At 35.7% G+C, this 8,840-nt stretch overlaps 1 protein-coding gene across 1 annotated transcript in view; it reads left to right on the top strand.

Annotated features, from left to right (window-relative positions):
- Window positions 1-8,840, top strand: part of Mkl2 (MKL/myocardin-like 2) — a gene marked incomplete in the record, with an annotated part of 190,947 nt that overhangs the window by 296 nt on the left and 181,811 nt on the right. Inside the window, 1 exon segment of the mRNA XM_013517824.1 lies at window positions 7,185-7,249.

Below are 8,840 nucleotides of genomic sequence, written 5' to 3'. Positions count from 1 at the left end.
GACCGCTTCGTTTCCCCGGCGGCGGACGTACCGCTGCTGGCCGCAGCAGCGCCGCGTACGGAGCCTCCGCTGCGTGCCCAGCGCCTCGCTCGCGCGCCTCACGCTGGGCTGCACCGAGCGGCTGAGCGCCCTGCCCGGAGTCACCCTGCGGGGACGGTGGGCGCGCCCCTTCCTCGCCTCCCATCCTTCTCCCAGCCCGGCGCGCAGGGATTTCCCTGTGGTTCCGGGTTGCGGATTGCCGCAGAGTGGGTGTCAGGGATCCCTTTAAAACTGGATGCAACATGGTTTGCGAGATTCCTGGGAGAGGGTCTTCCCACGGCTTTTGTCCGACTCCCGGAAGGTCTCCGGCCCCTGAGCGTTCAACAGCCAGGGTTTGGCCCTGTGTGGGAGCGGAGGTGGCCTGGGAGCGACTGGTGTGCGCTAGGGGTGGGGTGTCAGGCCGAATGAAGTGGATTCTGGGAGTCCAATGCTTGCCTTAGGCAAATCAAACTTAAAAAAAAAGTTTTGAATCTTGTTGAAGCACGTGATTCTACTTTTGGAACAGTGATTGTCAATCTCAGAATCAGGGACCCTCTCCTTCGTGGCAAACGTGTGTCCAAGCCAACTTTGCTACCCTGAAGTGAAATTCATAAATAATGTAATCTACCTACATATATAATTGGAATCAGTATGATGGCTTCATTTAAATGTAAGGGAGAAATAAAGGGAGAACAATATGTGCCGTGCATTGCTACATCATTTGTATCTAACACATATTGGTGTGCTAGAAGACAGCACGTACTATGGTGCTTGTACCTGTTTTTAATAAATAACATTTAGATTGGTATTATCAGGAGCTATTTCAAACAAGAAGGCTAAAGAGCGGAGATAAAGGCGGACTCTAGAAAAAAAACACCTAGTATTTTGGAGTAATCTATGCTTATAAAAAGAAGAAACAACTTAGATTTAACTAGGGATAACATACCAAGATAAATTATAGACTTCCTCAGTCAACACATAAATAACATGACCCTCCATGGATGCTTTACTGTCACCCTCTTGTAGCACCTTTTGTCTCACAGACTTGAAGATACTGCAACTTCAAAAGACTATACCAGGTTCCTACTGTTTATCGTTAGTAATAATGAATAAAATGTAGGGGCTGGGGATTTAGCTCAGCGGCCCAGCACCTGCCTGGCAAGCGCTAGGTCGTAAGTTTGATTCCCGGTCCCGGAAAAAAACCACTACCAACAACAAAAATAATGAATAAAATGTTAAAATTGAATTTTTTTTGATTCAGTACCAATATCTCACTAGTATGACAGATGCTACCTCACACTATTAGTATATATGCTAATACTGTATATGCTCAGTATTATGATACTGCAGTTTATATTGAGTTAACAGTGTGTGGTGTGAAGAAAAGAGCATTAATTTTTAGAAAGTTTCCCTATTTGCTTGAAGATTCACTACTTTCTCCTGCATAACAGGGCAAAAGGGGGATGGTTTCCCCCCATCTTGTAAAAACTTTTCAGTATTTTATTCATAAGTAATGCTAATTTATAGTGGATTTAATCCTTCCAGACATTCAAAAGACTCTTTGGGCCAGGGTAAATCTTGATTATACAGATCCATTCCACCCATTCCACCCATGCATTGTGTGAGGTCTAGATCCTGGCCCCCAAATACTAAAAGCTAACGGGTCCCGCAGTCTTTTTAGTAACTAGCGGTGTTCCTAGGGGCAGCTCTGCCCCCTTGAGAACCACTGTAAAGCACAATCTCCATTAGGCGGCAGAATTTAACTCAAGTTTTGTTGGAAAAACATTTTAAAAACTTCTTTCTGAAGTGTAATTTAAAAGACACGCTCTTGGTTAGTGACATTTGCATTTTTCTAGACTTTCAGGAGGCAAGGTTAGTACCAATCCATCTGAAATTTTTCTGTGTTTAATGAGAATTTTTGTTAGAAATATTGAACAATTGCTCAGCGATATATATACAGTAAGGGAAAAGTCTTCAGTTAAAGTTTAAATCAGGGCTGGGGATTTAGCTCAGCGGCAAAAGCGCCTGCCTGGCAAGTGCAAGGTCGTGAGTTCGGTTCCCGGTACCGGAGAAAAACAAAAACAAAAAAAAAAAAAAAAGTTTAAATCAGTGTAACCCTTTTTTTTTGTAGTGGAGGTCAAACCTAGGGGCGCTGTGCCTTTTCACTTTACTGATGCAGTATAATTCAATAAGTGAATTGGAAAGTGGAGATGTGCTCAAAGGTGAAAACTAAGATTTCCTATGGTCACATATACTAATCATTATGGTATGATTTGTTACACATTATGTTTTCATTTTGAAACTGCTTTTGCGTCTTAGTGAAAATTTCAAATTAAGTTCATCCTATTTTATAGCTATAGTGCAACATACATTTCTTCAACTTGTTTAAAAAGGAAGTTTATTTTGTCTTTTAAAAAATAAATTACACTTTTTGCTGTAAGATTTTTTGTAGCTTGTTACTTTTGAAGGGGGCTATGAAAATTAAGTACTAAAGATTTGTCAAAATAGAATACACTTTAAATTGTCTAGAGATAGATACTGAATCTGACTTGGAAAGTCATCCAAATTGAAAGTAATTTTTATTATTTTGAGCAAGCATTATCATGTTGCAGGGTAACAAAAGCCAGTATTGCCATCCATCTAAAGTAGAATTCTTTACCCAGAATACTCTTACAGAGATCTTTCTCCTCATGTAAAAAGAACAAAAAGTCAAAGTTTGTGAATATAACTCCTGCCTTTTTTGAAAAGGTTTAAAAGGAAGCAGATTGCTTGATGCTTTTTCATGGAGAGTAGATAAGTGTGGTTAATGTATTTGAGGTAAAGTTACTCCAGAAATATAAACAAGTATATATATATATATATATATATATGTATGTATATATATGAGGTTTTTTGTTTGCTTATTTTATTTTGTTTTTCCATTCTGAAGGTTTGTAGGTCCACTTAGAAATGCAAGTTTTCTCATGCAGGGGATCTTAAAATTGAATTTCAGTGATTCATTGTTCTCAGTGCTTTATACCCTGTGTATGCAGTTTATATGGTAAAGTAGCACCATGGTATTTCTGTATAAGAAGTTTTTTTATCTTATACTAAGGACAGGTTTCCTAGGAAACGCAACCAAATGAAGACTGTTAGCGTACCTTTTTTGCCAGGTGGACTTCAACTGTACTTATCAAAGTGTGGTCCCAGGACAAAAAAGGATTAAGATGTGTTATGCACATGTACAAATTCCCCACAATAAATTAAATCACTGTGTACTACAATATGCTAATATGCTAATAAAAATACATAATTAATTAAAAAACAAAGTGTGGTCCCAGTCTAGCAGCTTATCAAAAGATTCCTGGAGCTTGTTTGAAATGCAACCTGGTGATGCATGTGAACCTTTGAGAAGCACCAAGCTCTCAGACTTAAGTGTGAATTATCAGATTGCTAGTCTACTACACCAGAGTTTCTGGTTAGGTATTCTGGGCTAGAGCCTGAGAATTTGCATTTTAACAAGTTACCAGGTGATATTGATGATGCTGCTCCAGGAACCACACTTTGACAACAATTAGACAAAGTGTCCTTCTCATTGTATCTTTCTTTGTCTTCTGATTCCTACCTGCTTCAAGTAGCTTTTAAAACAATATTGTTATAGTCGTATGCAGTAAGTAACTTGTCTGTATTGCCCCTTGGGACTCAGTGGAAGATATAGGTTTTAGTAATGACCACAGTAAAAGTGGTTTTTAGTACCTAACTTCAGAAAAATGTTTCCTTTAAATGCTTAGTAGATTTTAACTGATTTATAAGTAGTTCACTTTCTCTTTTTTCTGTGGATACTTTTTTAACATTTAAAAATTCTTTTTATATATAAAATGTCTGTATGATTCAAAAACTAAAATTATACAAGTTATATTTTAGGAAGTCTGATTTCCAACGGTCTTGGGCCCAACCATTCTCATAGGTGTCCATTGTTTCTTTGTGTAGGTACAAGCCGATGCCATTTTATTATATATACTCCTTTTATATAAAATATCATATACTATGTAACTTACTCTGGCCCCTTGCTTTTTAAAAAAGTTTCATGCTCTTGAGATCTTTTCATATTAGCGTATATGAAGTATACAGTATTAGTTTATAGAAAACATCTTTTAAACAGACCATATTTATTTAACCAACCCCTGCTTGTGCATATTTGCATTGTTGCCAGTCTTGTACAATCACAGAGCACACTGCGGTGAAAAACTTTGCATATGTATCTTGTCATCCATGTGCAGGTTTATCTGTATTGCACTCCCAGAAGTTAGATTGCTGGTCAGTCGGTTGTTGCATTTATAATTTTGACAGTCACTTTCCTTCTTCAGTATTGCAACATTTTGGACTCCCACAAGTATGTGGGAGTCCCTCAGCATCCATGGAGAATTGGTTCCAGGACTCCTTTGTAGACACCAAAATTCAAAGGTGCTTAAGATTTTTATGTAAAAATGGCATAATATTTGCACATAACCTGTGCACATTTTTCCACAGTGTAAATGCTGTGTAAATAGTTATACTATATTCTTTTGGGAATAATGACAAGAAAAAAAATTTATACAGACACAATTTTTTAAAAAATTATTTCAGGTGGTGGTTGGTTGACATTAAAGATAGGGAGAACTGACTGTAGTGTATGAGAGTACCTGTGTCTCCAGAGCCTTTTCAACAAGCTGTATTTACCAGCCATTGTCAATTTGTAATAATCAGAGAGGTGAGAAATGTCACCCTAGTGTTCTTTAAATATACATGGCTTTCATGTGAATGAGGCTTGCATGTCTTTTCATATGTGAAAAGACCAGTTGTATTTGTTTTACTATTAGCTGTGTAGTTTATACAGTTTTCTTTTGGTTTATTTTTTTCTTGCCAACTTTTAGAAATTAATAAATTGGAGAGATTAGTCTTTTGTGATGTAAGTTACAGTTCCCCCCAGTTTGTCACTTATTTTTCATTTATCTTCATGTGTTTAACTATACAGAAGACTTAATTTTTTTCTTTAAATTTTACATATTAATCTTTTACGGTTTCTGGATTTTGAGTCACTGAAAGGCCTTCCATGATTTTTGGCATATGCCCATGGTTTTGTTTTTCTCTTTTCTTTTTATATCTGGTTTATTTCACTTAAATCGTTTTCATTCACTTGTATATGGATATCTAGGGTTTTTTAAAAATTAGTACATATATGCAGTACATAATGAATTTACAGTGAATGTAAATTCATTGTGAGGCATTGATACATGTATGTTGTCATGTTTTCTTGTAGTGCATTAATGACTTCAGTTTTGCACTTACATCTTTGATCCATTTAGAATTTATTCTGGTGTTCAGAATGATGTGTAGATTTGATTTTTTCCATTTGGTTACTGGTTATTTTTACATATGTGTTTTAGAACCTATCTTTTTTTTTTTTCTTTTTTGAGACAGAGTCTTGCTATGTAGTTCAGCCTCGTCTTGAACTCACTATGGAGCCTCAAACTTGCAGCAGTCCTCCTGCCTCAGCTTTCCAAGTGCTGAAATTACAGGTGTGGGCCACCATGCCTGGCTGAGCCCATCTTTGAGTAGACTTACATTGTATGTATTGCAAACTTCCGGATATATTGGAATGCATCTCTGGACTTCATTTTCTGTTTCACTAGTTGTTCTAGTCATATTCCAGTGCCACATTATTGGTTTTATAAAATGTTTTAATATCTTTTTAAATTAATTTCCCTTGTTCTTCATTTTCTTGGCAATTCTTGCTTATTTTTTCCATATGAATTTTAGAACAATTTTGTCCAGCTCCGGTGGGAAAAAACTAACAAAATCAGGATTATAGTAAATGTATATACTTAAAATCTATGTCTTTTCCCCAAGCCTCAGTCTCCTAATCTATAAAAAGAATAATGCTGTCTGTTTAAGAAGGTTGGGAGGGGGGCTGGGGATTTAGCTCAGCGGCACAGCGCCTGCCTGGCAAGTGCGAGGTCGTGAGTTCAATTTCCGGTACTGGAAAAAAAAAACAAAAAAAATGAGGTACTATTTTCTTTTTCCTTCTCCTTACCCTCTCACTTTTAAGGGAGGGAAAAATGCAGTGAAGAAAAACAATAAAAAAGATATTAGAATTAAAGTTAAAACTAAGCTTTTACTTTGAGCAGGATAATCAATGTATTTAGGTACAAAGGACAAACTCAGCCTGATGCACAAGGCTCCTCCTCCTTTCTGGTTTGCTACTTGTTCCTTTCTTGGATGAACTCTAATGAGGCTACTTAGCATGCCTCAGAGGGGCTGTGTTTTCCCGTGGCACCATCCCTTTCATCTAGAATGTTGTGCATCCTAATTCTGCCAGTTAAGTACTACCCCAAGCCCAATAAAAATTAGTACCGTATCTGTTGCAGTAAGTAACTTGTCTGTATTACCCCGTGGGCCTCAGTAGGCTATGAACTGTGAAGAGAAAAATTTGTCTGTCCTGCACAGTAAAGAATGCCCTGTACCCAGCACCTGACAGAGAATGCAAATTCAGATGTTTGCTAAACAAGTGAATGAAGAATTGACTTTGTCTTTTTTTTTTTTTTTTTTTGCCTTATATATCTCATCTCAGCCATTACACTGTCGACTCCTGGAAGAAATGCATGTGCCTCTTTCCAATATTAATAATAATAAGCATAGTTAATAGTGGGTAGATATGGTAAGAGGTAGACCTTTTTTTATTGTATTAGATGCTATAATAAGAAAAACATTTATTATGTTCCGGGAACTATTAAAGAGTCACTTATGTGGATTGTCTCATGTAATCATCAGCAATTCTTGAGTGGTATTACTATTGTATATATGGGAGACAGGCCATTGGAGGTGAGGTGACTTGCCCATTTGTCAGACCAGTGGGAAGTGGTTGTCCTGAGATTCAAGTGGAGGTGCTCTTGAGTTCCATATCGTGCTCTCAAAACCTGCTATGGTGCTATAGGAATGTTTACTGAATAAAGTCCCAGGACAGTTTAGGAAAGGTTTTAATTACATTTTAAACTTTTTACTTCCCAACCATCCCTGTTTTAGCAATTTCTGTTTTGTTCTTTCTGATTTATCTCCACTTTTATGTTCTCCAGAAGGCTATCTCTGACCATCCTTACTGGCATGAGGTAGGTGTTCAATGAAAAGTAATTTCTACTTTTTTCCCATAGGTTCATAATAACGGTGCTAAGCAAGAGAATGTAAGAGGGGAAAAGAACTAAATATTTTTACTGAGGTAAGTTTTTTTGTAATTTAATTTTTTCATTTTCTCTAAAAACCATTCTTTGTAGCATGCTTTCTGAAGGTGTGAAAGGGAGATTGTTTTAGGAGTTTTTAGTTCATAGATCTTACAGGTTATAAGGTGCCTGGCAGGAATATGGACTGTTTGCTAAGGTCATTTGGCTTTTCTTACCCTTTTGAATTTAATCTTTAAATTTGCATTATCTTATTGTTTTAGAGCATGTACTGACAAAGAGATTCAGCAGGTAAAAACAAACCCATTGGATTTGAAAAGATTTAAAGCGATTTTAGTAAAATAGTAGTACTTCTTTTCCTCAAGTAAAAATGTGTTGGTTTTTATTATAATGAGAAAAATTTCCATCAGTATAGAAAAACATACTGACAAAAGTAAGCATTTAGCTCCTGCTACCAAGAAATGGCCACCATTAATATTTTGATGAACATAATTTTGAGTATTTGCCAGTAAATATAAAAGTATTTGTATTTAAGATTTTAAATGAATGGTGGTCTTTATATAAAACTATACGATCTTTTTAATGTGTTTTGCACATCTGTGTATGTAAATTAGAAAAGACACACATAATCTTACAGGACAGTTTTATTGGCTATATACCATTGTTTGGAGAGACCATATTTTATTTAACCATTCCTTTGATGACTATTTAGGTTCTTAATTGTTTGTCTTCTTGTGGATAATGTTGTGTTAATTATTGAATACTCATTCATTTATCCTCTTAGAGGTATAACTGCCGAGTCAATGATCACACATTTTAAGTGTTGATAAATATGGCCTCTTTAACTGTAAAGATTACCCCCAAAGTACAGGAGCATTGTTTTTTTGTATCTCATTGCTCATACTGAATTTTGTTAATTTTTTAAATCTGCCAATCCAGTGGCAAAAAATAGTATCTTTTTAAGATAGCAATTTTTTTTAATTAAACCTTTTATGTTTTCAAAGACCTGTTTCATTTGATATTCTTACTAAAATGAAGAATTTGCTTATTGAAAATGTATCTGTGATTCTTGTGTGTGAGACACCCTTGGGCTTTAAATGGAATGAAAACATTAAAATACATTGAATTACTTGTTTTTAGGTCTTTTATCTTGATTAATTCATTACAAATGCTTAAAAATTGTTGATGAACCAGCTATAATTGTTTTGAGTACACAGTTTTCCTCTGTAAAGAGCAATACTTTTGTCTTTTATTCACTTAAGCTTTAAAAAGAATTTTCTTAACATCTTTTAAACGTGGATACCAGCTGCTAAATAGCATACAGTGTGGTTTTCATATGTATTATCAAGTTGTATGAACTTTGTGAATATGCATTCATGTGTAAATATGTGTGTATTTTATGTTGAATCTCTTCTGTTCAAAGGATTTTATGACTTTCTGATGTGAATGTGATCTTCAATTTTATGTTGGCTTTAGATTTTATTTCAGTCAAATAAGAGTTACACAAGGAAGATTTCATGTGATGCAGACATCTACATTGTCATTGACTTACTGTTTGTTCTTTGACTCAATAAAAAGCCAATTAAAATTCACCTTTTTCCTATATATAAAATGTATTGTCTTTTTTTTTTT

This window comes from Chinchilla lanigera, unplaced genomic scaffold (genome assembly GCF_000276665.1).
Source record: "Chinchilla lanigera isolate Chin_1 unplaced genomic scaffold, ChiLan1.0 scaffold00041, whole genome shotgun sequence".
Taxonomy (NCBI): domain Eukaryota; kingdom Metazoa; phylum Chordata; class Mammalia; order Rodentia; family Chinchillidae; genus Chinchilla; species Chinchilla lanigera.
The sequence above is the reverse complement of the archived record's forward strand: the minus strand, read 5'-3'. Positions and strand labels throughout refer to the sequence as shown.